General features: G+C 41.9%; 1 protein-coding gene across 5 annotated transcripts in view; it reads right to left on the minus strand.

Annotated features, from left to right (window-relative positions):
- GPR19 (G protein-coupled receptor 19) overlaps positions 1 to 21,965 on the minus strand; it is a 36,433-nt gene extending 14,468 nt beyond the window's left edge. For 2 of the 5 annotated variants that reach the window (XM_059404758.1, XM_059404757.1), the window contains exons 1-4: positions 21,706 to 21,904; positions 21,194 to 21,248; positions 8,132 to 8,288; positions 6,996 to 7,148 (exon numbers count right to left, since the gene is read on the minus strand). The gene's annotated coding sequence lies outside the window, so the exon portion shown is untranslated. The other 3 variants (XM_059404756.1, XM_059404754.1, XM_059404755.1) reach the window with 3 other exon arrangements.
- Between the last annotated feature and the right edge of the window lie 797 nt (positions 21,966 to 22,762).

Below are 22,762 nucleotides of genomic sequence, written 5' to 3' on the forward strand. Positions count from 1 at the left end.
GGATAGAACCCTGCTGTTATTTAAAGGAAGTAATGTATGTAGTAGGCAGACTGGCCTCCTCAAGATGTCCATGCCACACAGCAAAAGGGACTCTGCATATATAATTAAGGTTATGAAACTTAAAATGGGAAGATTATCCTGGACTATCCAGGTAGCCACAAACTAACGAGCCCTTAAAAAAGAGGATCCTCTCTGGTTAGAAGCAGAGAGAGGAGGCAAAAGAAGTCAGAGAATGATTTCAAGCATGAGAAGGAGCAGACATGCTGGCTCTGAGATCCAGGAGCTCCAATGCGATAACCAGGGAGAGGCCACTAGTTGTTACAGAAAATGCGACCTTAGTCCTACAACCACAAGGCACTGGATTTTGCCAACCACTGCAAAGAGCCTACAGGAGTCATCATCCTCTAAGAAGGAACACAGTCCTGCGAACACCTTGATTTCAGCCTATGAGACTCAAAGCAGAGAAACCAGCCAACCCACCCAGACTTCTGACCTGCAGAACTGCAATATAAGAAATAACTGTTATTTTAAGCCATTAAATTTGTGCTACTTTGTTCTGAAGTAATAAAAACTAATTCAATATAGCCATTTCTTTGATAATTCAGTGTGAACATTAAAATTCATACCAGCCATCCTACCACTACCTTCCACTACCCCCCAGCATCTCGAATATCAGAAACCTTGAGAAGCTCAAACAGTATAGTGCTTTCTGGTTTACCTTAAACATGGGACTGGGGGCTAAGAAACCTGGGCTCTAATTCTGAATATAAGTACTGAACAGCAAGACAAGAGACACAGGTCTTACTTCTATATCACGGTAAGGACCTTAAGTAAATCAACCTCTCAGAATCTCCATGGCTATAACATATGTGAGTTGGTCGAGATGATTTCTGAAGTCCTTTTAGCGTTATGAACTAAAACTGATAGGTAGACATTGTGATGAGCAACACACATTTGTTTAATTTATAACTCACTACTTTCACCTGGCAGAGAGCTCACCCCAAGAGTGCATTTCGGTGGGAGGAGAGGGAAGTTAGTTAGGGCTGCTGGGGCTTCTGTGAGCTTCTGATATCCAAGATCTGATATCCTTTGGGTCTCCAAAGGAGGGATGAATTTTCCCTAGAGGCCAGCTAAGCAGCCCTCCCCAACAACTCCGGTAATTATTCTGGAAGTGCTAACAATCTCTGACTGAAGATTCCCTGCAAGAAGTGGTCTGGTCAAAGAGGACTTGCCAGCTGTGTCTGTCTGCCTTTCTATCTACTACCAAGCTTCTCAGAGGGGAGAGACACTTACTAGAACCCCTGGCTATCCTCTACCAATTTCCCACACCTCTCTTTCCAATATGGAGTCTTTCGAATTCAGAAGTAGACAGTTTGGCCAAGGCATATGCACCTCCCCAAATTCAATTTAATTCATTACCACAGACATTTTTTTTTAAATAGTAGCTGTGTGCTCACTGAGTCTAAAGTAGAGGAAAACAGCTGTTTTGGAGGTAAGCATTTAGTTTCATTTTTCAAGCTCAGATTTCAGTATCAACATCTCTAGTTGCGCAACTTAAATAAGAAAGAAGCAAGGAGGCAAAGACCAGACACATCACACTCAAAGCAAAGAACTACAGAGATGCAATTTACAGGAATTTGAAAAGAAGGTGAAGTTGTTGTTAAGCACGGAGTACAAACTCTACACAGAGAGTTACTAAGAATCCTGATTTTCAGAAGTATATTCTGTCTCACAGCAAATTCACAGCAACACACAGGGTAAATTTTGATCCACACCACTATCGTCAGTCAGGGTGTCCTGAGAAAGCAAACCTTTACGTTCATAGAGCAGAAGTTAGATTTGAATTTGCTTTCATGTGCATTTTTCATGGACAAATTATGCAACTGTATGTAGTCAGTTGTCACTGAAAATATGTTGAATGTGGGGTGCCTGGGTGGCTCAGTTGGTTAAGCCATTGCCTTAGGCTCAGGTCATGATTCCAGGGTTCCGGGATCAAGTCCTGCATCAGGCTCCCGGCTCTGCCGCAAGTCTGCTTCTCCCTTCTCATGCTCTCTCTCACTCTTTTTTTCTCTCTCAAATAAATAAATAAGAATCTTTTTAAAAAAATGTTGAATGTGTATTTGCATGTTTCACATGGTTAATATATATTTTAGTACTGTATATTTTTAGACATCTGTTCAGTTAAAATGATATTGCTCTCTTCTCTCAGTGCTTCTTACTTTAATCCCCTCTGCGCATCAGTCATGGTTGACCCAAATCATCAACACCAGGCATTTTTAGCCTTTCTTCCTCAGAGACAGATGTGACAAATGTGTTCATACATGCAACATACTCCTACAGAAATACCCAGGAATTATGTGCAACTCTAGGAGCTTGACCTGTACCTCTAACACCAGATCCTCAACCTAAGAAAGCATGTGGAAAAGAATATTACTATGTAAATATCCTTAATTTTGTCCTAATTAATTTAAAAAAATCACTAGCAAATCTTGGATTTGATTTATTAGCAAGCAATTATTTGCAACAGACATCCTTTGTTTGGGACATATTTTGACACCATGGTTGATAAGCACAGTCCACTATACCATAAGTGTACATTGTACATGTGAAGTCTGAATTCTTTTTTTTTAAAGATTTATTTATTTATTTGAGAGAAAGAACTTGAGAGAGAGCACAAGCTAGGGGAGGGGCAACGGAGAGGGAGAATCTTAAGCAGACTCCCCACTGTGTATGGAGGCTGAAGCAGGGCTCAATCTCAGAACCCTGAGATCATGACTTGAGCCGAAATAAAGAGTCAGACACTAAACTGACTGAACCACCCTAGGGTCCCTGAAATCTGAATTCTTGAAGGCTAAGGGTGCCTATCACAGAGAATGGAGGAAAAAGACTGTAAGAGACAGAAATATGGTTATTTTTCAAACTGGGCAATGATGGGATACTATGAACCTATTATAAAAGTCTATTAAGGAGCATTTTTCTGGAAGTAACTAATCTCCTACCTATGATCTATAAAGCCACTGATATTCCAGAAGGTTTCATAGGCTGCACCCAAACTTGGAAGGCATGCTTCCTTCTTTAGATGTGGAAGAAAATAACTTTTTGCAGATTTTTTTTTAAAGATTTTATTTATTTGACAGAGAGAGATCACAAGTAGGCAGAGAGGCAAGCAGAGAAAGAGAGAGGCTCCCCACCTAGCAGAGAGCCCGATGTGGGACTCGATTCCAGGACCCTGAGATCATGACCTGAGCTGAAGGCAGAGGTTGAACCCACTGAGCCACCCAGGCAGCCCAATTTTTGCAGATCTTAAATATGAAGAGGTTATATAATGCAGTGATTAGGAGTATGGGCTCTTAGAGCTGTGGTTCACAGGTCGTTCTGCCTCCCAGGGGACATCTGGCAATGTCTGAAGACATTCTCGATGTCACACCTGGGGAAGGAGGGTGTTACTGACATCCAGTAGGTAGAGGGCAGGGACGCTGCTAACCATTCTAGAGTGAAGTCAGATAGCCTCCCGTAACACAGATGTAAGCTGGCCCCAATACTAACAGTGCTGATGTTGAGAAACCCTCCTGTAAAGCAGCCTGCCTGGGTTTCAGGTCACTTAATACTTTGTAACCTCTACCAAGTTACTTAACATCTTTGTCCTTATTGTCTTTACCAATGAAATTAGGATAATAATGGTACCCACCTCATTGATTTGTTGTGAGAATAAAATAAATGATGCAAGAAAGAAGCTAAGAACAATGTCTGAAATAAAAGGAGTGCTCAACAAATGTTTACTTTCCTTATCACTGAATGCACTGAGAAAGACTGAGAAAGAAATATACAAAAATTTTAACAGTGGTGGTTTCTAGGTGGCAAGATCATGACTGATTTTTATTTCACTTCTTGTTTTTGTTTTGTTTTTTTTTAATATTTTATTTGTTTGTTTGACACAAAGAGAGAGAGAGAGAGACTGAGCACAAGCAGGGGGAGCAGCAGGCAGGGGAGAAGCAAACTCCCCACTGAGTAAGGAGCCTAACATGGGGCTCGATCCCAGGACCCTGGGATCATGACCTGAGCCGAAGCAGTCGCACAACTGACTGGGTCCTTGTGTGTGTGTGTGTTTAGGATTTTCATTTATTTGAGAGCGAGACAGAACTCGAATGGGGAAGGGCAGAAGAGGAAGGAAGAAAGAATCTGAAACAGATTCCACACTGAGCACAGAACCCGTGCAGCTCAATCCCACAACCATGACATCATGACCCGAGCTGAAAGCAGGCGCCTGACACTTAACTGACTGAGCCACCCAGGTGCCCCTATTTTCATTACACCTCTCCATTTCTCTTCATTTCCCAAATTTTCTACAACTATATTTATATTAACCTAATATCCAAAAACGTATATATTTTTAAAGAATGCAGAGGAAAGAACTTTACTTGTCACAGAGCGGAAAGAGCACAGAATTCAGATCCTGGCTCTATGTTGTGTGGGACTTCAGGCAGGTTGGTTAAATGTCTCTGAGCTTCAGTTTTCTGATCAGAAATTGGGGCTAATAACCTATATCGCAGAATCTCTACCAGGATTTCACATGCAGACATCCAGTGCCTAGGAAAGTATGCCAAATGAGAGGCTCCATGAGATGATGGCTTCAAAAGTTTAGCTGAGGGAATATGCCCCCATAAACAGGAAAATATATTTATCATGGTACCCCTATTTTACTTTTGAAACTGTCCTCTTGGAGAGACCACCTCTCAGCTCGTGCCATTTTTTTGCCTTGGTTCATAAAGGAGAAGTTGTATCCATACTCTGGTTCTTCTGTCTATCCCCTCCTCCTTCCCTATGTACACATATGCTAGGAAATGATCCAGTCAGTGGCTGGCAAGGCCTGACTCGGGTGGCAGGGTTTACTGGCAGTGGGCAAGAGACTGTGCCTGAAAGGCAGGACCCAGGCCTCACTTTCTCATATCTACTTCCCATGCTCACTGCCGCACCCTTTCTATCTCGTCTTTCATTCCAAGTCTCCAAGTGGAAAGCACATTTGGCAAGGCCTCTCCATAAAGGGACACCTCTCTACTTTCTCTCTCTGTTGGATCTTCTCCTGTTCGGCTGGTTGAGCAGAGCTGGGAGATTTGAGAGAGAAGAGTAGGAAACCCAGCAAGGCTTCCAGACCTCAGCCTGTAGAGGACACCGGGCCGGCTTCTTTGGGCAGCCCTGCAGGAGCGTGGTAGTCATGCAGCTTGTGCTCCTACTGGGTTGCCTGCAGAGCTGTTTCTTCTGCATAACTCACTCAGCAGGTAACACTGGAGGTAAGGAGGATGAGTGGATAGAATTTAAGGACCCATACCTTATCTACAAACCCTATTCTTCCTCTCCTTAGTGACTTAATTAGACAGGAATAATATAACAGGTATATTTGTGATTATCAAGAGAAGTGACTTTTTTTTTTTTTTCAAATATTTTTTAACATAATCTCTACACCCAGTGTGGGGCTCAGATTCATGAGCCCAAGATCAAGAGTTACACAGGAGCTCCAAGAGAGAGGACTATTCTAACCCCAGTTAGCCTGCTAACTTGAATTCAAATCCTAAGCAACATTTCCAGATACCTTGAGACAATCTTTAACACTTAAGTCCTAGCTGCCATGGTTTGGGAAAGGCAGCCTGGCTCCAATCTACTCTAATACTAAGGATCCTAGGATTCTCTGGGGAGGAGTCTAAAGTCCTGTGAGCTCTTGGTTCAGCATTCTGAGGACTGGGAGCCACAGCTGATTAGGAGAGGCCTGCCGGGGACAAGAATTGACTTCAACATGTTCAATCTCAACCCAAGGTGAACTATTTCAAGTGTTGGGAGATGGTGCCAGGCAAACGCCACAAGAAAATGAGATTGTTAGGGTGCCTCTATATCCAGATATAAATACAAATACCAGGAGAACTTCATTCTAAAGATAAATAAAATGTCAGGGGGATTCATAATCCCCAGGAAAGAATTTATGGATACTTCTTGAACTCTAGTGTGCTACTGCTTCAGAGTCAGTCAGACTAGCATATATAAATTTCAGACATAATTCTGGTTGTTGCCCCGGTCTCTCCTACTCCACTGTCCTCCCTATGAGCACATGCAGAACAAAACAGGCATGGGCACCTATACAGGCCGAATGCTTTACAGAACTTCCACAAATGGGTATTGAGAGCTTACCATAAACCAGGCCTAGTGCTAAGCGCTAGAAACCTGACGAGAGAAGCTATGGTCCCTTTGCTCAAGAAGCTCACTTCAGGAGACTATAATAGTGTAAATGTGGTACTTGTCCCAGGGAAACAGATTTCAGCAGGGATGCAGGGTTTAATATAAAGGACCAAAGTTCAGTATTGTAGGGGACCTAACCGCTCTTCAAAGTATTCTTCAATGAAACCCTGAGGGGAAATACCTCATTTAGTAAAGAATTTCACAAATTTTATATTTCTATCCCTTTTTTTTTCTCCTTATACCTTTAACCTAGTAACTTCCCTTAGTTTTCCTATAGCATATAAGAATGAGATCAGTCATCATTTATTGTCAAGAAGGGAAACTATACAGACCATGGAAGAAATATCTATATTTCAGAAATTTCTAGAAGTTAAGAAAAAAAAAACTTCCTTTTTCCCTTAAAACCTAAAATAATTTGCAAAGAGAGTAAATCTATTCCCTTGAAAAATGGTAATATTATTTTAAAGTAACAAATCCAGTCCATTCAATACCACAGTTTGTATTCATAATTTTTAGAAGTTGTTAATCTTTTTTATTTTATTGTGAAAACCAAGTAAGTGCTTTTTAAAGATAGTATGTTTAGGCTGGTATTGTTACTAGGTTCAGCGGATAAAAGAATGTTAAGTTCAATTAAAAAAAAAATCAACCATGATGTAATTCTAGATTTCTTTTTTGCCTTTGGACATCATCTGGTCACCATAGTAACACAGTATTTTACTACCAGATATCTATACAGCTCAAAGGGAAGAGAAGAACAGGCAATTACTTACTGGGGTATTTGGGGGTACAGAAGATGACTATTGGGATAATTTAATATATAAATATAGATTCCACTGGAGATCTGTCTCAGCCAGGCAAGCTGATTTGATCTTCTAGTAGCGTCAGCTGAACAAAATTTGTAGCCAAATCAACTGTTGACATCACTTGAAATAACACAAACAGGGAAGAAGCATAGGTTAGGTTAGGAGTTAAACTCATGAACTCTGAGGTCAAGTTTCTTGGGTCCAAATACTGTTTCTAGTATTTGCTAGCTGTGTGATCTTGGGAATATTCCCTAACTTCTCTGCGCCTTAGTTTTTTCATTACCAAAATGTGAGTACTAATACCTCCCCCAGAGGGTTACTATAAGGATTAAATGACAGATTATTTGTGCTTATAATGACGTCTCACACACAGCAAGAACTTTGTTAAGTATTTGTCAAAGATGAAATAAAATTTAAATTTGCTAGCTTCCCTCATTGTGCTAGGTAGAAATGGTCAAAGATACCAAGATTTGAGTACATGACAGATTATTTTAACCTGTAACTTTGGAAGATTCCTTTGAGAACTTCCTGGGAGCCTTCTTGAGAGCTACTCTGTAAGATTTGAAAGTTAGTGGTACTCTACTATCCCAAACCAGAGACGGAAAAAATCATAAGCTCTTCTGGTATCAGGAACATCAGAAAGCAGACAATTGCACAGCACAAAGAAACAGCATGCCTGCCCACTCAGGCTCCCTAAGCCACTGCCAATCACCTCTGGGAACACGGGCACAGAATAAGCAACTAAAAATGGAGAAAACAAGATTTTATGGCAGGGACAAAGAAATTTAGTTGATTTCAGTAATATTATTTGTTTCCTCTTCCCAGGACTCAAAGAAAAAAATCATTTTCATCAATTAGTGCTTTGTTTTATTAATTATCACTATACATAATTTCCATCAATTTTTCTTCAGGGGCACTTACTCTGGTGAATCAATTCATTTTACAGAACTACCTAAGCATCTTTTCTAGACCTGTAACAAATCTAAAGCCCCCTAACCAAATCTAAGCCAGGAAAAAAATCTCCGAATTGCCTGGAAAAAAGAAGGTATCATGTCCTGTAAGCCAAATTTCAGCCGCGATACCACGGGATCCCTGGCACATACCTTCATCTGGACTTGATTTCAGAGACGGTCTCCTTGGGTCTTCTCGGTCAGGAACAGCCCTCGCATAGGAGTTTGGAGAATGCCATACACCACCGGGAAAGCTTGGGAGCACATTCATTTCTGTCCTCTGCCTTCCCCTTGGCTCATAGCCTGCTTCCTGGTAGGAAGACAAGATGACGCTGTGCTGGGTTGACTGTTAAACCATCTTCCCGCCCCCAGCCCCACTCTCTTGGTGCCCCTCCCTTCTCCTTTCCAAGGCTCAGGAATGTGTCACATGGGAAATGGATCATGTGGCTCAAGGGGAGAATGTGGCCATCTTCTATCTCCCTTCCCCCACTTTTCCTTTCAGGAGCAAAAGCAGCAGAAATCTCTGACCTGATTGGCTCTGACCAAAAATCTCCATATGAAAAGGAGAAAATTCAACCAAACCTCAAGGCTTCTCCACTTTCTTTTTTGTTTTATTTTTCATCTGAACATTTTATTCTGGACATTCAGGGATGCTTGGTAGGGAGTGAAATGTTACTTTCCTCCCAGCCTCTTTCTTTCTTTCTTATCATCAACACCCTAACACGACAAGGTGTTCCCTCACTCCCTTCTGGAGCCCCCTTAGCACGTCTGAGACAACTGAGTGTTCAGCACCAAGGACAGCATTACACTCCTTTCAGCATTCATTAAAACCATTTGTCTATTTCATCCTCAGGTAAATAAAGATATTTTAAAAATATTTCTCTGAGGTCTTGTGTCCAACTATAAATCAGGCTGTATAATTAGGGCTCTGACTGCCCCTACTATCAACTTATTGCTACCTTATAAATACAATTTTTACATATCATTAAACCCCAAATCCCATGCCTATCTACCTCCCAGTCCCCCTTCTACCACCCATCCCCACCCCTTAGATACACTCCATGTTTTGGGGGAAGGAGAAATTCTCATAACACAGTTTACTATATGCCCATATATCTATGCTTACGTACAAAACAAAACACAGAAACACATAGGATTTTTTTTAAGTATATATGTCAAGACGTCCTTAGCCCCATTCCTAGGCCTCAGGCAGAGCTGAATTAGAGAGGCTGGGAGGGAGTCTGGTGGAAGCTGTTTTGTGCAGGGTCTATCCTGCTTTGCTGACGTCCCTGTTGCCATGGTGCTAGGTAACTGCTGAAGGGGATGATTTCTTTCAGAACCGGTCACCATGGGACCCTGCTGACTAAAGAAAGGGAGTGAGAAAAAGACTGAATTGCTGAGGAGGGCTTTCAATTAGCATTTTTCAGAGCCAAATTTACCTAAAATTCAGTAAGTCCTTTCCTTACTGAATTGCTGCTGACCCTAAATCTCAAAAGCATTCTGGAAATTAGTATGGACACTGTGATGGTCACTCCCCCATATTCCACTGCTTCTTTCCCCTAAAGGTCTATTTAGGTGCAACTGAATGAAAATGCCAGCTTCACAGAACGACTGTGGAGTGCCATCCCAGAGTAGGAGGAAAGGACATAGGAACCAATTTCCCCTCACGTTGGGGCTTCTGACTTTTATGACACCATTTACCGGAGTCCCAACAGCCTTAATTGGGAGATGCTTTAGAACCACACCTGACTGCTGACACAAGGAACAATTTGCGAATGCTTTACAATGTTATGGGAGAAACGACAAATATTTTTTAATGTGAGCTGCTGAATTATTTTGAATAAAAATAAACTTGATTAGTTCAAGGTCAATCCTTTGGATAGATTTTGGACTACCCCCAAATCAGGAATTTAAGCTAGCTTTACGTTTGTCTCATTAGGCTGGCATAAAACCGATTGTTTCTAACTCAGAGTCCTTAGCATGGCAATTCTAAATATTATTTTTGGCGGGCAAAAATACTTTCAATATGCAGGAATGAAAATTCTGTTAAAAAAAAAAAAAAGAAAGAGAGAGATTTCACAGGGAGCTGGAGTATAATTTCAAGATCGAAGTTCCTTCCTTGCTCAACATTCACATCTTAAGACATATTTATTTATTTTATTTTAGAAGAAAAGTCAGGTTAATTCCAGTTTTTCTATATAAGACTCATAGAAGATTTCACAACTCTGCTAATTCTGATGCTTGATGCTTTCAGAAAATTCATTTATCAGGAAAGATGGAGAGGTGTCTGAAGAAATTCTTAGAGAGCCAGCAGGATGGTGACTTCAATATCATCTCCCTTTTCTTTGCCAGTAGTAATGACAAGAACAACACAAACAGCTAATATGTAACATGTCCCAGGTGTTTAGCACATGTCAGTCAGTCCTCCTACCAAACTGTGAGACAGATACTATAAGGAGCTCTCCTGTTTTATAAATGAGACTGAAGCTTTCAGAGGATAAGGAATATACTCTGAACTGCACAGCTAGTTAGTGTGGAACAAGACTTTGGAACTATTTAACCTGACTGCAGAGCAGGCACACTATACAATACTATTCTGCATCGTTAATAATGGACTAGACTAATAATGGACTAGACTAGACTAAATGGACTAGACTAAAATAACCTGTCAGTGTAATGTGATGTGGTTCACTACTAAGGGCTTCTGATAGGAGAAATCAAAAAGATGGTTTCAAATTACTTGAGACCAAAAAAAAAAAAGACCAAATTATTCATTCCTTTTAGGATGACTGAATGTGTACATCACAGCTTAATGATAAATAATAATAATTTTTCAAAGAATCATAATCTAGAATATTATTAAGGATTTTTATAAAACATGTGGTATAATATACTAACTCTGCTTTAAAAATCTTAAATTTGTAATCACCAATCTTATTCCTGGCCATTTGGAAGAAAATAAAAAGACAGTGTCCTCCATCCAAACTCCTAAAACTCCACAATACCTGTAATTGGGGTAATATTTTGAAAATGATTTATGTGATTTTTTTTTTCTCCTTTGCCTGGGAATCAATTTGCCTTGGAAATAGGGAGTGTGGCACTATTTCAAGTTGCAAAAAGAATGGAAAGAAAGAAGGAATTAATATATTCAGCTTCTGAAATTCAAAACAGGAGTGTGCAGAAAAACAAAAGCCTTGAAATCCAGGCCGTTCTTTTGAAAGTCATTCTTGAAATTCCTTTATTTATGCCTTTACTTGTCATCAACCAAACATGAGAGAATTTGCTTAGAGTGTTCGGCACTCTAGAGAGGTCTTCAGACTGGGGCAGACAAAAACTTTCCAAGAGGTCCCAAAGCACACAGTTTAATGGGAACTAATTTCTAGATCCTCAACTTCCACAAGTATTATTATTTTTTTTAAGATCATTTTAAATTTAATTTGACAGAGAGAGAGAGGGATCACAAGTAGGGAGAGAGACAGGCAGAGAGTGAGGGGGAAGCAGGCTTCCTGCTGAGCAGAGACTGATGTGGGCTCAATCCCAGGGCCCGAGACCATGATCTGAGCTGAAGGCAGAGGCTTAACGCACCGAACCACCCAGGCACCCCACAAGTACGTTTTCTAAAGCTGATTTTCCTGAAAACCTGTGCAGTCAGGATGCCATACTGATTCTTGGTTCCCACCTACTAGTTTTCCTTCTGTTCTACCATAGAAGGTGAACTCTCACTCACCTTTATCCTACAGTGGTACACAGCCTGAATTTAAAAAGCTCCTGGAATCAAAGGAACACCTGGAAATACTGGGGATGCTCTTGAGATACCAGTGACCAGCCCCAATAACTGTGTGACAAACCCTATTAAAAATCGTGAGTTTTCTAATGGCTTTCAGCAAAACTGAAAACAAACCACTATCCAACCGGCCACCAAGAGATTCATTAAAATAGTTTTCTTAAAAGAAAGTTCTTTTCACAGAAGAATGCCAGCTAATGAATGTAGAGTATAATAGCTAGGGCAGCATTTTTGCAGCTCCCAGTGAAATAACTTATTCAGGCAAGGACTAAAATGGGTATTGAAACCATCAGATGAAAAGTTTTTGAGAACAGGTTGTAGATTATTTGCAAACTGCAAAGGGAAATGTATCTTTTTCCATGCTGAGACTGGAAGGTCACCATTTTAACCAGATGACCAAATTTTTAGTATCACTAATAGTGAGGCAACATGAAATTATGTGCCTAACAATGAAGCAATATGACCTACCCAACATTACTAATCAAGTATTCTTTCTAAAAAATGTTTAACCTGAGTCTAATCAAACCTCTGTTCACAATGTCTAGTTTTTTTTAAAGGCCAGGATTGAGAGAACAAGTTATAAAACATTATGAGGAGGGGCACCTGGGTGGCTCAGTGGGTTAAGCCGCTACCTTCGGCTCGGGTCATGATCTCAGGGTCCTGGGATCGAGCCCCACGTCGGGCTCTCTGCTCTGCGGGGAGCCTGCTTCCTCCTCTCTGCCTACTTGTAATCTCTGTCTGTCAAATAAATAAATAAATAATCTTAAAAAAAAAAAAAAGGAAGAAGAAAAAACATTATGAGGAAATAATTAGCCAAACAGAATAAAGAATATTCTACAAGGGGACTCGACTGGACTTATCAAAAAGTCAATGTCATGGGGCACCTGGGTGGCTCAGTTAGTTATGTGTCTGACTCTTGACTTTAGCTCAGGTCATGATCTCAGCGTTGTGAGATTGAGCCCTGTGTCAACATGGAGCCTGCTTAAGATTCTCTTTCCTTCTCCCTCTGTCCCCCTACCCCACCGCTCATATGCCCTCTTTAAAAAAAATAAAATAGGGGCACCTGGGTGGCTCAGTGGGTTAAGCCACCTTAGCCTTGGGCTCAGGTCATGATTTCAGGGTCCTGGGATTGAGTCCTCCTTCCCCCTCTCTCTCTGCCTGCCTCTCTGCCTACTTGTGATCTCTGTCTTTCAAATAAAGAAATAAAATATTTAAAATAAAATAAAATAAAAAATAATATTAAGTCAATGTCATGAAATAAGAATTAAAAAGTTGTGCTGTTAGAGATTCAGAGACTAAAGACCACAACAAAGGATTTGCTGAAATGCAGACTGGGAATGGAGAGAGAGTGGTTATAAAGTAGCTATAAAATATTTTGGGGATAATCTGGGAAATTTGCATTGTGAAATGAACATTAGGTGATATCATGGAATTGTTTTCTATATTAGGTGGGAGAAAGAAATTGTAGTTTATGAGAGAATTTTCTGATTCTTAGGAAATGCTGACATATTCAGAATAAAGTATCAAGACAAATACAAGTTACCCTCAAATCATTCAAAAATAAAATATATGTATATACATAAACAAAAGGGGCAAGTAAATATAGCAAAACATTAACAATTGGTGAATCTAGGTGAAGAGCATATGGGTGTTTACTCTACTTATCTTTAAACTTTGGCAGCTGAATGAAAAAATAAACACTGCCCTATGGTAGAACAAGTATGTGCCACATAGAGTCTGGCCCTTTCCAGCTCAGGTTTAGTGAGAAAGAAAGAGAGATCAAGGAAAATAAAGCTGTCAGGAAACCAGGCCTGAGTTCTTTCTAGGCCAAAGTTGGATTTGAGTGTATTCATTTTCTACTGCAGCTATAACAAATTACCACAAACTTAGTGGCTTAAAACAATACAAATGTATCATCTTACAGTTCTGTAGGTTAGAAATCCAACATGGGTTTTACTGGACTAAAATCATGGTTATGGCAGGGCTGCATTCCTTTCTGGAAGATACAGAGAGAATCTATTTCCTTGCTTTTCCAGCCACCCACATTCCTTGGCTCAAAGCCCTCTTGCTCTGTCTTTAAAACCAACAACTTTGTACCTTTCTAACCATTACACCATAGTCACATCTGCCTTTGACTCTGGTCTCAGACTGGAAAGTTTCTTTCAAGGACCCATGTCATTAGATTGGACCCACCCAGATAATCCAGTATAATTTTCCCTCTCAAGGCCCTTAATTTAATCATATCTACAAAGTCCCTCTTATCTTGTAAGGTAATATATTCATGTGTTCCAGGGATTGGGACATGCACATCACTACGAAGCCCTTATTCTGCATACCAGTGAGTTACCTCTGTGTTGAGAGGATCTCTGCCTCCAGGAGAGAGAGAGAGGAGTCAACTATCCTAAGCTGTCCTGTTCCACTGAAGCATGGAGTCTGAACTAACAGCCAGAGTGTCTGCCATGACTAGGTGAGGTGACTCCACAGCAGGGGCCAAGAGGAAGCTGAGTCCACAAGGGGAAGTAGCCAGTATTCCCTAAAGCCAAAGCCAGGTCATGAATTCACCAACTGCAGGCTTCATTCAGCATCACAGACCAGCAAGTTCCCCAGCAATCGGGCCAACACGGGGTATCTTGTCAAAAACTGCCAGTACATACTCTAGGTCCAAAATGAAGCCAGCGAGTACCATCACTCTCACCAATTCCACAAGGATGTGATGTTACTGCTCTCCACCCTACCACCCTGTATAAATGGATGTTACCATTAGAGAAGATGTAGGACATCCTTGGGAGGCATTATGAAACATGAAACATTTTTATCCAAAGGAGACTTAAACTACTTAAAGGAATTATTTAAATAATGAAATTGAACTATATTCGAAACTAATTAGATACTTAGGATTTTTTCCTCCTGTAACCTAATCATTGTGTGTGTGGGGGTGGGGGGGTATGTGTGTGTGGTTTTAAAACATCTCCACAAATTCTTTGATATTTCGCCCTTCAAACAGTGGTATCTAATACCACTCTCCTCAAATGTGGGCCTTCCTTAGTAGCCTATTTCCAGTGGAAAAAATGTGGCAGAAGGGGTTCTATGTAACTTCTGAAGCCAGACTGTAATAAGGATAGTTTCTGTCTGGCTCTCTAACAGCTCAGATTACTCATTCTGGGGGAAGTCAGCCACCATGTCAGGACATTCGAACATCTTGTGAAGGGGCCCACATATGGAAAACAGGCCTCTCACCGACCAGCACCAACAAGCAACCAGCTGAGTGAGTCGCCATGGCAGCAGATCCTTGTCAACATCAGGACTGCAGCTATGTTGCCAGACCCCAAGCCAGAACTGCCCAGCTAAGCTGCTCCCAAATTCCTGACCCACAAAATTAGGAGATAATGTTTATTATTGTTTTAATCTAGTAAGATTTAGGGTATTTAGGGGGTTTTTAAAATAGATTTTATTTATTTATCTGAGAGAGAGCAAGAGCAGGGGTGGGGCAAAGGGAAAGGAAGAAGCAGGCTCCCTGCTGAGCAGAGAGCGCACCGTGGTGCCCGATTCCAAGACCCCGGGATCGTGACCCAAGCCGATGGCAGACACTCAACAGACTGAGCCACCCAGGCACCCCAGAGCCACCCAGGCACCCCAGTTTGAGGTTATTTTGTTTAACAGTAATAAATAATACACAGGTGAAAACTCTGGAATAAAAAATAAGATACCCACTCTTTCTAGACATAGCTGAGCAGTAATAAGTGAAATAAGTATCCCTGCTACATATATGTGTTCCTTAAATGGAAGGTATGTGGTTTCATGATGCCAAGACATTAGGAAGAGGAGAACACAATTAGCTACTTACAGTGTTATTTGGGAGGAAAAAAGAAGATTATAAAGATTCAGAAGAGCTGTACAGAACTCTAGAACAGGAAGATGGACCTTCGATGGGACTGAAATAAGGGACCAGAAAGCTGTCAGAGCCAAGACAGCCACTGACTCTCCGTCTTTCTCTATGAGGCTACAATGCCTATTGTCTCCTATTACCTTTTCATTGGCTACATTCACCTGTTTCTCTTTTGATATCAGCTCACCCTGCATTACTGGCCCTCAAAGGCTGGTCCCAACAGGCCAAGATGTCTCTGAAACATGCATGACCTTACAAGCTCAATGCTCCTATCAAAGTAACCCAATCTCAATTAAAAACTGAACTACCATATGATCCAGCAATCCCATTTCTGGGAATATCTCAAAAGGAAATAAGATCAGTATTTTTTTTAATTTTTTTTTTTAAATAAACATGTATTTTTATCCCCAGGGGTACAGGTCTGTGAATCGCCAGGTTTACACACTTCACAGCACTCACCAAAGCACATACCCTCCCCAATGTCCATAACCCCACCCCCCATAAGATCAGTATCTTAAAGAGATATCTGCATCCCATATTCATCAAAGCATCATTTATAATAGCCAAGATACAGAAACAGTCTAAGTGTCTGTCAAAAGAGGAATGGATAAAGGAAATACAATACACAGAGAAGTATTTTTCAGCCTTTAAAAAGAAGGAACTCCTGGGGCACCTGGGTGGCTCAGTGGGTTGGGCCGTTGCCTTCGGCTCAGGTCATGATATCAGGGTCCTGGGATCGACCCCCCGCATCAGGCTCTCTGCTCAGCAGGGAGTCTACTTCTCTCTCTCTCTCTCTCTGTCTGCCTCTCTGCCTACTTGTGATCTCTCTCTGTCAAATAAATAAATTGAATCTTAAAAAAAAAAAAAAAAAAAAAAAAGAAGGAACTCCTGTCATTTGTGACAACATGGATGAACCTGGAGGACATCATACTAAGTGAAGTAAGCCAGACAGAAAGACAAATACTGCATGATCTCACTTATATGTCAAATCCAAAGAAGTCAAATTCCTAGTAACAGTGAATAAAACAGTGGTTACTGGGACTGGGAGCTGGGGAATATAGGGAGATTCTGGTCAAAGGGTACAAACTTTCAGTTATAAGATAAACTGCTATAAGTTATAAGATAAACTGGAGACCTAATATACAGCAGGGTGACTAGAGTTAACAATAATGTATCATATATTTGAAATTTGCTAAGATAGACTTCACATTTCCTTACCACACACATACAAATAGTAACTATGTGATACAGATAAACTAATTAGCTTGACTGGTAATAATCTCACAACATATATGCATATCAAAACATCACACTGTACATCTTAAATATATACAATTTTTGTCAGTAAATTTCAGTAATTTCAGTAAAGCTGGGATAAATACATGACCCAGTCTCTCAATGTTCTGATCTATATTCTTAGGAGGCAGAGTCTGTTGGACTCAGCCTAAGTCAGATACACAGCTAGATCCCATCAGTTGTAGGCAGCAGGATGGAGAGGAGTTCTCATACTACCGTCTCAGTACTCCATAATTGGCAAATTTTATAAAAGTGCAGGGCAAGGACAGGGAGGAAATGAATGACAGAGGAAATGACTGGCATCTCAGTATGCATGTATGTGTTTTTACAATCCCATTAACTCTCCATGGGTGAACCTGCCAACAGCCCAACTCTGAACTCACACCACCTGTGGCCTCCAGCTCCCCTCTATTGTAATCACCCACCTGGCTATGCACACCCTTCACTCTGCTTGTAGCTCTCCCACATACACACACTATGCTCTTTCCACAGCTGAGACTTGACACATGGTGTCCTCTGCCCTGTCCACCTTGGGAACATGTAGTCCTCTCTCAAATCCTGCTGGGTTTCATCCTGGGTGTGGTTTACCCCCACTCCCTCCAAAATAAGTTACTCGTATCTTCCTTTTTACTATAGTACTTCTTTAATCCTCACACATATTACTTCTGTCGTCATATATATTATATTGCACTGTGTTCATAAATTCTTATAGGGAGGAATGTCATCCGGTTCATCCTAATACCTCCAGAATTAAAAAAACAAAGAAGGTACTCAACAATAATGTTCCAGCGCATTGAACAAACTTAATTTGGGGGACTAACTGAAAGCAACTTAATTCTTATTTTCCACTGACCCTGTGAAAATACTCTGTAAGGGTTGTTTTTTTCTCCCATCCCTGAATAAAAACTTAGGCAGTCCCATTCCTTTTTCTGGTAACTTTTAGTTAAGAAAAGTTAGTAACTAAAATATCCAGTCCTGGGGGCGCCTGGGTGGCTCAGTGGGTTAAGCCGCTGCTTTCGGCTCAGGTCATGATCTCAGGGTCCTGGGATCGAGCCTCACGTGGGGCTCTCTGCTCAGCAGGGAGCCTGCTTCCCTCTCTCTCTCTCTCTGCCTGCCTCTCCGACTACTTGTGATTTCTCTCTGTCAAATAAATAAATAAAATCTTAAAAAAAAAAAAAATTAAAAAAAAAATATCCAGTCCTGGGCGCCTGGGTGGCTTAGTTGGTTAAGCATCTGCCTTCCGCTCAGGTTATGATTCCAGGATCCTGGGATCAGCCTACATCCGGCTCCCTGCTCAGCGGGGAGTCTGCTTCTCCCTCTCCCTGTGCCTGCCACTCCCCCTGATTATGTTCTCTCTCTGTCAAATGAACAAACAAAATCTTTAAAAGAGTTATATATATCCAGTCCTGTGTAATAATCAAACTTTGCCACCTGACTTCAAGGTTTTCTCCCTCCTCCCAGTTTGTGCCTGCTACAGAGGGAAGCTTACATTTAGGAAAAGAGTGTGGCCACTTCTCTCTCCCTGACTTGTCTAACAACACTCCAGTAACTCCATTCAAATATTCTCTTCGAAACCCCTTTATCAGTCTTCATCTTGACTTTTTATGCCCTTGATAGGGGTGAGAGTTCAAGAATAGCCTCGTCAGTTCCCACCCTCCTATAAATTACAAAAGACCTATAGAGCAGTCTGTGGTATTTCTTGTCAAAGAGCCTCGGCAGCACTCCTATTTTAACATATTTTTACAAAAGCTGGTCTAAACTGTCACTGCTTGAGATTTTCCTATTTTCCTATTTCTAACTTTCCCTCTTTACGCCAAGTCTCCTATCCTCCTACTCCATTCCACTCCTCACTTCGGCATCTTCTGCTATTCTGCCACTTTATAAGCTTTCACTACTGACCCCTGCAGTCTGAATCCCTTGTCTCCTTATCTAGACAATAATGTTTACTCATTTCCCCAGTGCTCTCACTAGGGTCTAGACAAACTAATGCACTTCTCAAAAAAAGGGACCCAATTAAAGACAGGCTACCCTGTGTGGCAGAAGAAATTCCTGGCCAGTACTGCTACAGTTGGGTCTAGGCACCCAAAGACTGAAGGAATATGTTGGTTTCAACTGCTGAACCACTTATATCCCTAGAAACTAAAGTCGTCCTACTAGAAAGTCACCTATCTCTTAGAAGCTCAAATCCCTGAACCAGACATGCCATTCCTTCTGTTTCAATAAATTCTTTATTCACTAAAAAGGCTACAAAAACTGGCTTGCATTTCCCCTTTCTTATTTGTTAGTACGAACAAAACTGTGTCGTGAGAACAGCCACAACAACCCTGATAGGTCTCATTGTCAATGGCCGGCTGCACATGCTTTCCGACAAGCACCTTTCCACCAGAGAACACCCACATATACACACTGCAGTGATGTCATGATGCCCCTGCAACAGGGTAGATCCAGCTATAAGAGGTCGCCTCACCCACTGTGGACATCAGTCCAACATTTACCACATGGTAAAGCAATAAAGACATCATCATCTGTGTTGCCTGTGCTAGCTCAAAGGATCAACTTGGGAAACTCAAAGTCCTCCATCTCTACAGCAAGGCCCATGTACTCCTGAGGTCTGTATTAATGACATCATCACCTGCCTTTCCCAAATCCAGATGTTTACCACATTCTTGTCATTCCCAAATCCAGATGTTTACCACATTCTTGTCATAGTGGCCTCTTTTCCTGAATATAGCCCACTATGCCCTAGTCATCTGCCCATCTTAAGCACTAGCCTTTATTCCTCTACAAATTTTTCAAATATATAGCCATACAGATAGATGGTCCTAAACCACAGGTCTAATTTTCTTCGCCTTCTTCTAGATGGAACTCCTCTTTTTTTTTTTTTTTTTTAAAGATTTTAGTTATTTATTTAAGAGAGAGAAAGATAGCTAGAGCAAGCATAAGCTGGGGTGGAGGGTGGGGAGAGGGAGAGGGAGAAACAAGCTCCCCACTGAGCAGGGAGCCCCATGCAGAGGTTGCTGCCAGGACCCCAGGAACATGACTTGAACAGAAGGCAGATACTTAATCGACTGAGCCATCCAGGCGCCCTAGAGGGAGCTCTTAAAGCAGTGGCTCTAACTTTAGTAGCAAATGAGCTTTAAAAAATTACTCATGTCCAAACTCCAGAGATTCTATTTAATTGATTGAGGGGGCAGCTTGGGCATTTTTTAAAACCTCCCCAGGTAATTCTAAGGTGAAGGCAAGGTAGAGAACCTGTCTTAAATACAGATGGCTTTATGCTACACAGAGCTTCCATATTTGAGGGGCAGATAGCATGCATAAATGTGGGAGGCTCAGGGGAAGACACTTTCATTTGTTGATCATAAATTATATATCAAGTTCTATGTAGTAACTCAGGCAGCCTTCTAAATAGTACCTCATTTCATCTTTACAATCATCCTATGAGGTAGGCACTGTTATCCTTATTTTACAAAGAAGAAAACTGAGGCACAGGCAAGTCACACAGAGTAACTGGCATAATCAACCAAGGCAACCCCCAGATCTGATTTCCAATTTTACACACTTTCTGTGACACCATACTGAAATGTCATGCCTCCTACAGCTAGATGATCCCGCTTCCTAAAACAAGACACCTAACCTTTATCCCAGAAATCCTATTCCACTGCATCCATGATTTTTTTCCTGGAACATTTCCCCACGAATGGCACACATAGAGCCCTGCTACCAGGCTGTACTTTAGGCTGCTAAAATGGAATGAAGTGCTCCAAGGGAAAACTTTTTAGGAAACTACCATGTAGCGTAGTTACTGAGTCTTTATTGAAGTACTTCCATTTTAAAATTCATACCTGGATCCTTTGTCCATCATTGCTGACTTAAATCCTGAAGCTTTCTCTATTACAGATGAAGTTATACTACCTACCTACACACCACTGCTTTGGTGGGCTAGTAAAATTAGGTACTCTGTCCCTCCTCTGCCCTGTACACCATACAGGACACAAAAAATCAACATAGAGTGGCTAAACTGCCTAACATTGCTGCCAGTATCAAAATGGACTCCAATACCTAGCGAATTGGAAAGCTGGAACTAGAAGTATGTATTTTTGTAATGCACCAGTGGTATGTCTAAGGGACGAAATTCCACCATTTCACAAAATTCACGTTTCATTCTGGCTGAGGTATAGGGGGGGTGGGAGGTGGTAGGAACCAGGGGAGTTACTGGGAGAGAGTACTTCAGGTATCTGGGTGGTACCTTTCCGACGATGCAGGACAAAATCCAACGTTTGTGTGCAGGTGTCCCGTGTATCCTGCAAAAGAGGTAACATTAGTCAGGCAGATAACTCAAGGCAGTTCCCAAATTCCCCGGTCCTGTGACCTTAAACTGTTCTTTCTAACCCTAACCTCAGCCCTTGTTCAGGACTATGGCTTTTAAGATCCCCTTGTTGTACTCACTCAGGGACTTCCTAATTTTCACCTTAAAAATCATGCCTAATCCTTTCTTCCTTTCTGTTTACGAACATGCATAGGGTCACACTACTTTAAGGAACGCTCTCTACTGACAACAGTGGTCTTTCCAGTCTCACCTCTCCCTTGTGCTGTATAGCTACTGCCTCCATTTATCATCTCCTTCCCACTGCATTACCTTAGTTCAGCCCAGTCTCCCTGAGTCTCCAGTAAGGGGGAACAAAAAAATCTTGGCACCCTCAGATTTATTCCTTTAAGTGGCTCCCCGAGTTATCTTTCCAAACACATCAAAGTCATCACCCTCATTTTAAGACTGGGATCCGCTCCTCGACCCCGACTCCTTTACTGCTGGCTTGGCTGAAACTGGCTCTGACACAGAATTCACGGCCAATATATAATAACGAAAAGAAGGGACGACCATGCAGTCGTGCAGAGTTGTGACGGCAAAGTCTCAAAAGAACGTAGTGTCGTGCGCCTGAACACCGCCTCCTCCCACCCCCGCCACACCTTTCTGGAGGGCCAGATTTAGTTTACTATTGACGTCGCGGAAAGTTTCAAAACTTTTTCGCGCTCCCAAGGATTACTCAGGGGGCATGCGCACACGTACCCGCGGACGTGCCTCTCTGCGCTCGGGCAGGTCTCGCGCGGTTTGAGGAAGCCCCGAGACTAGGAAGTGTTGTGTGGCGCGGTGCGCCCTTTCCCCATCTTCCCCCCATCCCCCACCCCCAAACTGGGTGGATTTGTGCCGTAAACAAATAAAGGAGAATGAGACTCGGCGGCAGGAGCAAGCGAGGCTGGTACAACCAGCCACCAGGCTAGCGGCAAGTGTTCGGGGACGAGGAATTCTGCAGACTTCTCTGCAAGGCCCCGAAAACCGCGCCTGTTCCTCGGTGGGTGGGGGTGGGGGGGCAGAAATTAGTAAAAATAGAAAAAGCCAAGCACTTTGTCACCCTAAGCGGGGTTTTGTTTTGCTTTTTCACGTTAAACTTGACGAAAAATGCTCCAGGGGTTGCCAAGCCGGCGGTTGACCCTCCTGCTGCCACTGCGCCTGCGCGGCGTTTGTTTACCAGCTCGGGCGCCCGCTGGTCCTGCTGCTCGGGCGCCGGCGCTTACTCGAGCGTCTTGCTGTGTATGTTAATTCACAGAGAAAGTCGTGCTTTTCTGGAAGTTGAGAACGGGACGTGTGAAGTCTTAAGTCCGAAGCTAGTGAAAATACGAACGGGAATGAAAACCCTGAATACTCAGAAATCCTTGCCTTGTCAGACCTGCCATGGGAGGGCTTTATAATGTACGTGACGAAGGAGGGGGCACCACTGTAACCATTAGTAAGAAGTGGCAAGCAGCGACGGTAAACCTA

Source organism: Mustela nigripes, chromosome 6, assembly GCF_022355385.1.
Source record: "Mustela nigripes isolate SB6536 chromosome 6, MUSNIG.SB6536, whole genome shotgun sequence".
Lineage (NCBI taxonomy): Eukaryota > Metazoa > Chordata > Mammalia > Carnivora > Mustelidae > Mustela > Mustela nigripes.